Raw genomic sequence first — 11668 nt, 5'->3', positions numbered from 1 at the left:
TCGTTCTCCAATTCAGGAAAGTGAAAAGTGAAAGTGAAGTCGCTCAGTCGTGTCCGACTCTTAGTGACCCCATGGACTGCAGCCTACCAGGCCTCTCTGTTTTGGGGGTATTTCCAGGCAAGAGTACTGTAGCGGGTCGTCATTGCCTTCTGCTCAGAAGGAACAATCTCCCTCAAACTAATCACACATCTTTGACACAGAAATGGATGTTTACCTGCCACCTGGTAATTTCTGGGCCCAGTCACCAAGACAAGAGTTGAGGATGATAGTGCCTTCTCCTCTGCGTGGGGCCCCTGTTGCCCACTGTTTCTGCCTCCTGCAGGAGCCGCAGCCCCAACATCCCAAGGGGCATATCCAGATGAGCCCCCATGCTAAGATGGAGCACCAGGGGGCGCTGTGGAGCACCATCCTCCCAAAACACTCACATCCATGATGTTCCTCAGGGGGTGAATAGTTATATTTGAGCCACGAGAAGAAATCTGAGACAGTCTGTAAGCATGTTCCTTGAGGAAATTGTTCAGCATTTTTTTTCACTGAAGGTATTTCTCATGGTTTTCACTTTCCTTAGGGGTATTCTTTCACCAAACATTTGACAAAGAAAACAAAGAAGATGCTACAATTAGCTGTCAGTGTTAAGCTATAACTGTCATTGTAATGGCACTGTGTATTTTCTCATCATTTTTATGAGTAACCTTATTATAAGAATTTTATTCATATTCCATGGCAAAGACATAGGTTTGAATAAAGATTCTATTCTATAATGTTGGGTGACCACGTGGGGTCTCAGTCTCCCCTTTGGTAAAATGGTGGAATGTAACAATTCAAACCTTGCAAATAGAATATCTTGGGGAAAAGTGAAGTGATGGATGTAAGGCACCAGATAAATAGGAAGTCTCAACAACGACAGCCGTTAGCATTGCTGTTGCCATCCCACTGTATCCTTCTCAAAGAAGCTCAGGGAAGGAGGTAGAAGGCAGATTCTTTTTTTTTAAATTTTATTTTATTCAACTTTACAATATTGTATTGGTTTTGCCATATATCAAAATGAATCTGCCACAGGTATACATGTGTTTCCTATCCTGAACCCTCCTCCCTCCTCCTTCCCCATACCATCCCTCTGGGTTGTCCCAGTGCACCAGCCCCAAGCATCCAGTATCATGCATTGAACCTGGACTGGCAACTCGTTTCATATATGATATTATACATATTTCAATGCCATTCTCCCAAATTATCCCACCCTCTCCCTCTCCCACAGATTCTTATCCTCTTTTACAGGGGAGGAGTTTAAAATGCAAGAGGCTTGTGAATTGGATATGGTCACACTGCTTGTCAGATATAAAGCAGTGTATAAGCAGCTTTCCCAATCTATCTTCAAGTTGAAAGACAAGAGAGAGTTGAAAGAAGAATCCAGGAGGTAGGGAACAAGTTCAGAAAATGTAGAAAATTAAAAGAAAAGTTAAAAGAAAACACCACAGAGAAAAATACACTCACAGAGACTTCCAAAGGGATGGAGAGAGAAATGATAGTGATACAGAGATGCAGACATAGACATATACACACTGAAGTAGAGAGGGAACAAAGAGGACATGCTAAATAAAAGGTAGAAAAGTGCTATTCCACAGGACCACACCTACATCTGCATTGATGGTGCACTGAACAATTGCAAGGAGTTCCAATTTCAATAGGTCATGACATGACTAGACCCCAGAGTTGTGCAACTATGCAAATCTACACCAAGAACCTTGGATCTCACAGTTCCTATAGCAGGGTACTTATCAATAACTAAGGGTTAAACTTTAAGATTGTCAGGGAAATATTCCATTCCATTCTAAACGTGATGAGTAGAAGAATAATCAGGTGAAAAGAAAAATCACAGAAAGGAAGATGATGTGGCTTACAGTTTCCATACTTACATGACTCTGCAATCTGAGAAGGCCACCAGCCCGAGGAGCACAAGCCACTTCCTGCTTCTTTCCTGGCTCTGAGTACTCAGGGAATTTCAGGTTCTTAGCATGTAGTGGTGACAGGGAGCCCCTAGTTATATATGCTCTGACATGCCCTAGTTTAGCCATTTAGGCCAATAATAGGCCTGAAAAAAACACAAAGGTCTCGATGAAATCTTTACCTTCATCAGTGTCCTTGGCGAGTGGACTTTGAAGCTTCACAGAATACAGAGAAGTGAACTGTAGTGTCTTTCTTGAAGCTTGGCTGGAAAATCAAACTGATCTGCATGGACATCTAAGAAGATGGAGAACCTTGCCTACTTGGAGAAAAAAACTGCTATAAAACATCATAAAAATGGATACTAAGGGCCATGCTCGACATTCGTGGTTTCATGTCTTCTTCCTAGATACTTCATGAGGTATGCATTGCTATCTTCATTGGAGAGGAGATTGCTAGGAGGATAAGTTGTCAAATGACAAAGTGAAGACCTCAGGGACAGCCCAGGGACATACAACTGGCTTTAGGTAGGGGGTCTAATGGCATACATCAGGGGCACTTATGATGCCAGGCTGTATTAAATATTTAGGGCAGAGCAGTGCCTGGAGAATCCCAGGGATGGGGAAGCCTGGTGGGCTGCCATCTATGGGGTTGCACAGGGTCGGACACGACTGAGGTGACTTAGCAGTAGTACCTCAATTGCATGGTATCAGTATTGGAAGAAATGTCATATGCATCCACAAGATATTTTATATCATCCAACAAACGTACAAGGAAGAATTGTATGCTAGGTTCTGGGTTAAAGGCTTCAAAGTCAAAGTTGATGAAGACAAAAGTAGTCTTTATCCTAAGAGTGCTAGCAGTCTAGTTCTCACAAATTCATGGCCCCAGGAGGCAGGAGATATGATACCAGGACTAGGTGGCCGTGTTTAACCCTAGGCCACACAGGCCTTACCACTGGGATCAACCTTTCATCCACTTCACCCATGTGGGAAAGGAAGGCAGTTGGCCATGTTTTCAAGAGAATCGGAACTTAGGGTGTTTATGTACAATCTACTGATTTTAATGTTAGCAACTAATTTTTTTCCAAAAAAACAGTGGTAATGAAACCTTCACAGTGATGTGCTGGAATCAGCCTTCAGTTTCTGCAGGTTTTTATTTCTTGCCTACAGTTGGGAGTGCAATGGGGACAGAGAGGAATTTAATTCATGTCGGTTGATTTAAAAAGAGACTGAATGCATACTGAACATATGTGTTTCCTTTATATTTATAAAGAAAGATCATCAGCGACATACAACCCAACAAAATTTAACTGCTGAAGATAAATGGATATATTTCTTATATAATTTCCCTTAGGGTCTATGTCATGAAAAATTTTCTCTGCCAAACCAAACATAGAAGAAAATAATTTTGAAAAGTCTTCCCAATCAAAGAAGACAAAACTACTGTGGCAGCCATAGTAAAGACAATCGTGTTTAATGATTCATCCAAGACTCCCAGGGCCTATTCCTGCTTGAGATCTATCTATGCCTGCCCCTTGAATACAACAGGGGCCTCTCCTGTTGCCAGGTGTGTTTACATGGGGCACTGTCACTTAATCCTAATTTTTGCATGTTGTTTAAATTCAGTTCTCCTGGTTAAATCCCAACAGGGGGAATATGACATCACTGACAAAGGACACACCTATTTGCCTTTTGAACTATGGTGTTGGAGAAGACACTTGAGAGTCCCTTGGACTGCAAGGAGATCAAACTCATCCATCCTAAAAAAAAATCAGTTCTGAATATTCACTGTGAGGACTGATGCTGAAGCTGAAGGTCCAATTATTTGCTCACCTGATGGGAAGAATGGACACATTGGAAAAGACCATGATGTAGGAAATATTGAAGGCAGGAAGAGAAGGGGAAGATAGGATGAGATGGCTGGATGGGCATCAGCATGTCGATGGACATGAGCTTGAGTAAGCTCCGGGATTGATGATGCTTAGGGAAGCCTGGCATGCTGCAGTCCATGGCGTTGCAGAGAATGACACAACTGAAAAGACTGAACTGAACTGAACAAATTGAGAACAAAGAGACCAATAAATCTAATTGTATCAAGCTGGTGACTAGCTGTCCATAACAACACATTACTTAAGTGGCTTTAAAATTCAGAATTATGGCTACATTCAGAGTGGAATATCTTCTAAGGAAAAACAAAAATACTGCCCATCCAAAAGAAATCAAAAGAAAAACAGGAAAGAAATCTGAAACTATATTCAACAACTTATTTTTCCTCATAACTTCTGTTATTGTGACAGAATCATAAGCATGTTAACTGGTAAAAGCAAGACAATAATTAATACTGATATTCTGAAGTAATCCTTTCAGTGGCTAGAAAAAGAGGTTCACACATAACATAAAGAAGTTTAATTCAACCCTGCTGTCTTAAATCTTGAACTGAAAGCATAAGTTTGTACCAACTAATTATATTTATTTTTATTTTATTTTTTAAGGAAAATGTGTACTTCCTACTCTGACCAATGTAAAGCCTACAAGCAATGACAGCTTGATAACAGTGACTATTCTGAGGTCTAACATGTAGCTTCTAAATACATTTCCCATCAGATAATGCATGGATTCTTAAAGAGATGGCTGATTTCAGGACTGGGTAAATAAATGCACAAAATAATCTTGGGAAATGTGAAGGACCAGAAAGCTAAGGCACTTCGAAGCCCAATGGGGACTGGAAAGAAAGTTTAGGAATCCAAAGGAAAAAGCCAAACATCTACCAGTGTGTTGGGCAGAATGATGTTTCTGCTTCTCAATACACTGTTTATGTTTGCCATACCTTTCCTGCCAAGAAGCAAACATCCTCTGATTTCATGGCTGAAGGCACCATCCACAGTGGTTTTAGAGGTTAAGATGAAGAAATATGTCACTGCTTCCACCTTTTATCCTTCTATTTTCCATGAAGGATGAGGCTGGATCCCATGATCTTAGTTTTATAATATTCAATTTTAAGCTGGCCGAATGTGTCCAGATGTTAATAGGCAACATCTAATTTGTTGCTGTGATAGATTGCTAGGGCACCAACTCACCATTCTGAGCACTGAGAAAGGAAAATGATCATGAATATTTATGCTATTTTTGTTTCTATTAAGCATATGTTATGTAACTACAAACAGTTCCAGGAAAACAAGCTAGACTGTCCCTTCTGGGAGTGATGAGAGAGTGATGGAGAGCAGCTATAATACAGAAGAAGCCTCACTCACTGGCCTGCAGCTCACCTACTGCTGTGGAGGTCTGGTTCCTAACAGACCAAGGACTGGTATTGGTCCTGACCCACTGTGCTGGTATTGTGGACTCCTGCTCTAAACCCAATAGTGGGACATTCTGTAAGACAAACCACCCTGTTTCCACCCAGTTTCTGAATAAATAAAAGGCATTAAAATTGGGAGAGGAACAGCTATTTATTCTTAAAGGAGAACAACCAAGTGCAACATATGACTACATTCTTTCAAGAAACTCTGAAAACTGCCTTTTGAGAATCAGGGATATTTGTACATGGACTGGATATTAGATGTTAATTTTATTGGGAACAAATGAGCATTTTTTTCACATCCTATCATTTTACCCCAAATACTCATTATGTATAATTTGTGAAATGTTCATCTTGTCCCTAAAATACTTCAGGAAAAATGAATAAGGAGTAAAAGAGAGAATGAAATGAGGGTCTGTCTTGATTTAAAAACAGAACTGCATAGCTGCTATGGATTGAATTGTGTCCACCCTTGACTCCCAGTGTGATGATATTAGGAAGTAGGGCTTTGAGAGGTACACAAGTTGACATGGGGTTTTGATGGTGGTCCCTAATGATAGGAGTATCCTCTCCCTCTTTTTCTCTGTTATTCTCCCTTTCGTCCTTCTCTTCCCCACCACAAATGAGAACATAGCAAGAAGAGAAAGATCTGATGCAAGTCAAGAATGTCTTCACTGGGAACTCAATTGGCCACCACCTTGATGTTGCACAGTCTCCGGTTTATGAAAACCTGTGAGAATAAGAAGTTAGTTTTTTAGTTATTGATGCCAAATGGTGAAATATAGGTTTCATGACCCTCTTCTTTATTATATTTGTTATGTTTGAAATCGTTTTGTAGTAAGAAGTTTATAGAATGAAGTTTTTGTCTTAATGATACCCTGAGGGGCCCAAGATAGCAGATTCAGGCAGGTCCCTGATGAGTGAGTGTTTGGAGAATCACATGCTTCTTACTCCGACTCTTCTCTTGTCATCTGAAAACCATCCCCCCATAATTGACAACCTTACCTTCAACGCTATCTGTATCTCCACTCCCCTGCTAAGCTACTGACTCATCTTGTTGGAGATCTAGATGATTCAGGACAGGCTCTGGAAGGAGAAGGAATACAGACAGTTTTAGAAAGAATGATCTGGATAGACCCTGCCTTGGTTTTCCCTTCTTTGTTGCCATCTGCAGGTGAGGGATAGGACCTGGGTTGAGAGGAAGCCACAAGTGAGACTGCATGGATATTTGCCAGAGAAGGGAGGAGGAATTCACAACCCAATAACCAGGAAGTGGGCAGCTTGCACAGGACCCAGGAGGGAAGGAAGAAGCACTGGGAAAAGAATTGCCTACCTGAGGGCCAGACATACTTGAATCATCCTGTAAAACTTGGAGGTTGCATCCTTCCTGCTTTAATATCTGCTCCAGATGTAGAGGGGATAGAGCTGTACTCACTGCTAATGAGTCACAGGGAGAGGGACAGCCTCCCCAAGGAGCCCTTTGATTCCACTCTAACTGTGGGTATCATCCCAAGCCAGAGAGCAAATGGCAGGTCATCCAAAAGATGACCTACTTTAAATAGTATTTGAAATGCTACAAAATTTGTCTAAGAGTTCTGGCATATCTTGTTCCCAGTGTTTTTTTAGGAGAGATGATTCATTAGCCTAATTTGAGTTCTGCTGAGGATTCTACAAGCTTCCGCTTTGGTAACTTCTGACTTATAACTACCTGATCTGATCCCACTGAAACCATATGATGGTAAGTTCCAGTGGGCAAGGCCTCTAAGGTCCTCGGTGTCACAGCAGCTGTGTGCCAAGTGGTCTACCACTCCCAGTCCTGAGCCAAGAACCCATGAATATTACCAGACAGTTACATCCCCCTGCCTACCAGAGGCAGCCTCAGCATCCCCAGTGACACCCACCTCTGAGCCACTTGTCCACTGATTGGCACTAAGCTTTAGTCTGGAACAAGTATTTTGGAGCAAGTCCAGTCTCCCTCATCCAAGAGGTGGGAAACTGAACCCTGGGGTGTTTGATTAACCTTAAGGCTGCAGGTAAGTTAGTGAAGACTTGGGACCCAGGAACTCAGGTTCCCAGGCTAGGAGACTTCCAGGAATGGAAAGATGAGAGAAAGCTCAATTGCATCATACTGATGGGTAGATTTCAGATGTCTGCAAGCACCAGAGTGGAATTTCCATTCCCTTTGCCCCTGAAGTCTGGTTCCAATTTTATCAGCAGAGCTGCCTCCATGGAGCAGCACAAAAGCAATATTCAGGGCTGTTTCTTTTGGGTTCCAGGCACAGTGGGGGTACCCCAGCTGTAGTGACCCCAACAGGCAGTCCTGCAGGTGGTTACAACTCAATCCGAACTCAGAATTCAAAGAGCTCCCAATCCTCATTCACACAACACAGACCTTGGGTGACTGGATAACATGCACCTGCATTCAGGCGAGAAGCATTCCTTTCTCAGCCTTCTGGTAACTTAGATAAGTGTCTTATGTTTCCTCATGGAACCCCTGTGTGAGCGAGGGTGGGGTTTGAGACTAGCCTGGATGAAACGGATGTGTTCCCACTTTGATGCTCAAAATAGACCTTGGGGCTTCAAAGGCCTTGAGAGGGTTACAATCACACTTATATTTTTTCAGGACTTTGCTTTATGAATCTGGTTGGAGAAAAAGGACAGAAACACAGGACAAGGCTGGACATCTCTGGGTCCCAGCTGATTGTGAGTTGAGTTTCATTCACCAGGCTTCAGAGTCAGGTGCTGATGTTATTCACAAGCCACCTTTGAAGAAGGAATAGATTAAAGAGTTTTTGGGCAGAGAATAGTGTGGTCAAAGGGCCGTGGGAATCACACGGGGTGAGATGAAACAAGAGTCATTACTTGTTTCTTTGCTCTATCAGTTCCTTGGCGTTTCTACTCATGAGAACAAGTACATGGAAATAGAGGCATTGGTGATGCTCCTGGCACCTGATGCTCCTGGTGATAACCAGTTTGTGGACACATCCCTGAGTCCACAGCATATTCAGTCTCATGATAGCCCTAGGTTCTCCCTTCTTGGGAAGGCTTACATGCCTCATTGCTGCTAACTCACAAGTGAAGCATGGGATGAGGCCATGGTGGTTGACCTGTAGGCCAAGTTCCAAGCATGGAAGGAAGGTTGGCAGTAGAAGGGTAGCTATTTGTTAAGCTTTTTTTCCTTGGTACTTAGCAGGGTCTACTTCCCACATCTAAAATGATTTTCTCCCAGCATTTGCATGGCCAGGTCCTTCTCAACATTTACCATCATCTCAAATGTGTCTCTCTCAGGCTTGCTTTCCCTGGCCACTGCACTCTCACAAGCACAGACCCTGATCCAAAAAGTGCCTATAAACACTTCCCTCCATCAAAACAATAATTATAGTTACCAAAGTGGAAAGGTGGGAGAGGTATAAATTGAGAGTTTGAGATTAATATATGTATACTACTTTATTTAATAGATAATCAACAAATACCTACTGTACAGCACAGGAATTTTGCTCAGTAGTCTTTAATAACCTGTATGGGAAAAGAATCTAAGAAAGAATGGATACATGCATATGTATAAGGGAATTAATTTCCCATACCACTAATATTAATACAATACTGTAAATTAACTATACTCCTATATAAATTAAAAGCTGAATTTTGAAAAATGCTTATGTCTAGAGAATCATGGAGATCTTTAAACTCACAGGATTCCAGATATGATGCTGGAGATGGCAGAGTGGGGGCAGAAATCGAGACATTATCTGAGGTTGCATTTTCCTGAGCTTTGGTGTCTTTTTGCTTCTAGTGTCACCTTTGATTTGTCTTTGGAGGATCTAATACAAAGGCTCTGAGACATCAGTTCAGAGTTAGTTGAAGGATGAGAGGGAGGTGCTAGTGGGAGAGTGAAATCCCAGCTCCCTAGTCTTGGGTTGGGGCACGTTTGAGGAATATCTTATGTCCAAAGTTCCCTATGAAAACAGGCTGTAGCTTCCCTCTGCATGACTTGCATGATATCAGATGCAGACTGATTCATCCATTTTCATGTCTTGCTTCCCCTGATACCTAATTTATGTCTCTTTAAGAATATTTTTAATATAAATTGATTTACTTTAATTGAAGGCTAGTTACTTTACAATATGGTAGTAGTTTTGCCATACATTGACATAAATCTGCCACAGGTGTACATGTGTTCCTCATCCTTAACCCCCTTCCTTCCCCCCTCCCCATCAAATCCCTCTGGGTCATCCCAATACACCATCCCCAAGCACCCTGTCTCATACGTCAAACCTGGACTGACAATCCATTTCACATATGATAATATACATGTTTCAATGCCATTCCCCAAAATCATCCCACCCTCACCCTCTCCCACAGAGTCCAAAAGATTGTTCTATACATCTGTATCTCTTTTTCTGTCTTGCATATGGGGCTATCGTTACCATCTTTCTAAATTCCATATACATGTGTTAGTTTACTGTATTGGTGTTTTTCTTTCTGGCTTATTCATTCTGTATAATAAGCTGCAGTTTCACCCACCTCATTAGAACTGATTCAAATGTATTCTTTTTAATGGCTGAGTAATATTCCATTGTGTATATGTACCACTGCTTTCTTATCCTTTCGCCTGCTGATGGACAGCTAGGTTGCTTCCATGTCCTGGCTATTATATACAATGCTGTGATGAACATTGGGGTACATGTGTCTCTTTCAATTCTGGTTACCTTGGTGTGTATGCCCAGCAGTGGGATTTCTGGGTCATATGGCAGTTCTAGTTCCAGTTTTTTAAGGACTCTCCACACTGTTCTCCAGAGTGGCAGTACTAGTATGCATTCCCACCAACAGTGTAAGAGGGTTCCCTTTTCTCCACACCCTCTCCAGTATTTATTGTTTGTAGACTTTTGGATAGTAGCCATTCTGACTGGCGTTACATGGTACCTCATTGTGGTTCTGACAACGCCGAAATCAGATTGATTATATTCTTTGCAGCCAAAGATGGAGAAACTCTATACAGTCAACAAAAACAAGACAAGGAGCTGACTGGCTCAGACCATGAACTCCTTATTGCCAAATTAAGACTTAATATTGAAGAAAGTAAGGAAAACCACTAGACCATTCAGGTATGACCTAAATCAAATCCCTTATGATTATACAGTGGAAGCTAGAAATAGATTTAAGGGCCTAGATCTGATAGATAGAGTGCCTGATGAACTATGGAATGAGGTTTGTAACATTGTACAGGAGACAGGGATGAAGACCATCCCCATGGAAAGGAAATGCAAAAAAGCAAAATGGCTGTCTGGGGAGGCCTTACAAATAGCTGTGAAAAGAAGAGAAGTGAAAAGCAAAGGAGAAAAGGAAAGATATAAACATCTGAATGCAGAGTTCCAAAGAATAGCAAGAAGAGATAAGAAAGCCTTCTTCAGCGATCAATGCAAAGAAACAGAGGAAAACAACAGAATGGGAAAGACTAGAGATCTCTTCAAGAAAATCAGAGATACCAAAGGAACATTTCATGCAAAGATGCGCTTGATGAAGGACAAGAATGGTATGGACCTAACATAAGCAGAAGATATTAAGAAGAGATGGCAAGAATACACAGAAGAACTGTACAAAAAGATCTTCATGACCCAGATAATCATGATGGTGTGATCGCTGACCTAGAGCCAGACATCCTGGAATGTGAAGTCAAGTGGGCCTTAGAAAGCATCACTATGAACAAAGCTAGTGGAGGTGATAGAATTCCAGTTGAGCTATTCCAAATCCTGAAAGATGATGCTGTGAAAGTGCTACACTCAATATGCCAGAAAATTTGGAAAACTCAGCAATGGACACAGGATGTAAAAAGGTCAGTTTTCATTCCAATCCCAAAGAAAGGCAATGCCAAAGAATGCTCAAACTACCGCACAATTGCACTCATCTCACACGCTAGTAAAGTAATGCTCAACATTCTCCAAGCCAGGTCTCAGCAATATTTGAACCTTGAAATTCCAGATATTCAAGCTGGTTTTAGAAAAGGCAGAGGAACAAGAGACCAAATTGCCAACATCCGCTGGATCATCAAACAAACAAGAGAATTCCAGAAAAACATCTATTTCTGCTTTATTGACTATGCCAAAGCCTTTGACTGTGTGGATCACAATAAACTGTGGAAAATTCTGAAAGAGATGGGAATACCAGACCACCTGATCTGCCTCTTGAGAAATTTGTATGCAGGTCAGGAAGCAACAGTTAGAACTGGACATGGAACAACAGACTGGATCCAAATAGGAAAAGGAGTACGTCAAGGCTGTATATTCTCACCCTGTTTATTTAACTTATATGCACAGTACATCATGAGAAATGCTGAGCTGGAACAAGCACAAGCTGGAATCAGGATTGCCAGGAGAAATATCAATAACCTCAGATATGCAGATGACACCACCCTTATGGCAGAAAGTGA

General features: G+C 41.6%; 1 pseudogene; it reads right to left on the bottom strand.

Moving 5' to 3' along the window:
- The window catches only part of LOC104983232, a 13237-nt pseudogene extending 10308 nt beyond the window's left edge, over window positions 1–2929 (bottom strand).
- Between the last annotated feature and the right edge of the window lie 8739 nt (window positions 2930–11668).

This window comes from Bison bison, unplaced genomic scaffold (genome assembly GCF_000754665.1).
Source record: "Bison bison bison isolate TAMUID 2011002044 unplaced genomic scaffold, Bison_UMD1.0 scf7180017862121, whole genome shotgun sequence".
Taxonomy (NCBI): Eukaryota; Metazoa; Chordata; class Mammalia; order Artiodactyla; family Bovidae; genus Bison; species Bison bison.
Note: the sequence above shows the minus strand (reverse complement) of the source record. Positions and strands in the feature narration are given on the sequence as shown.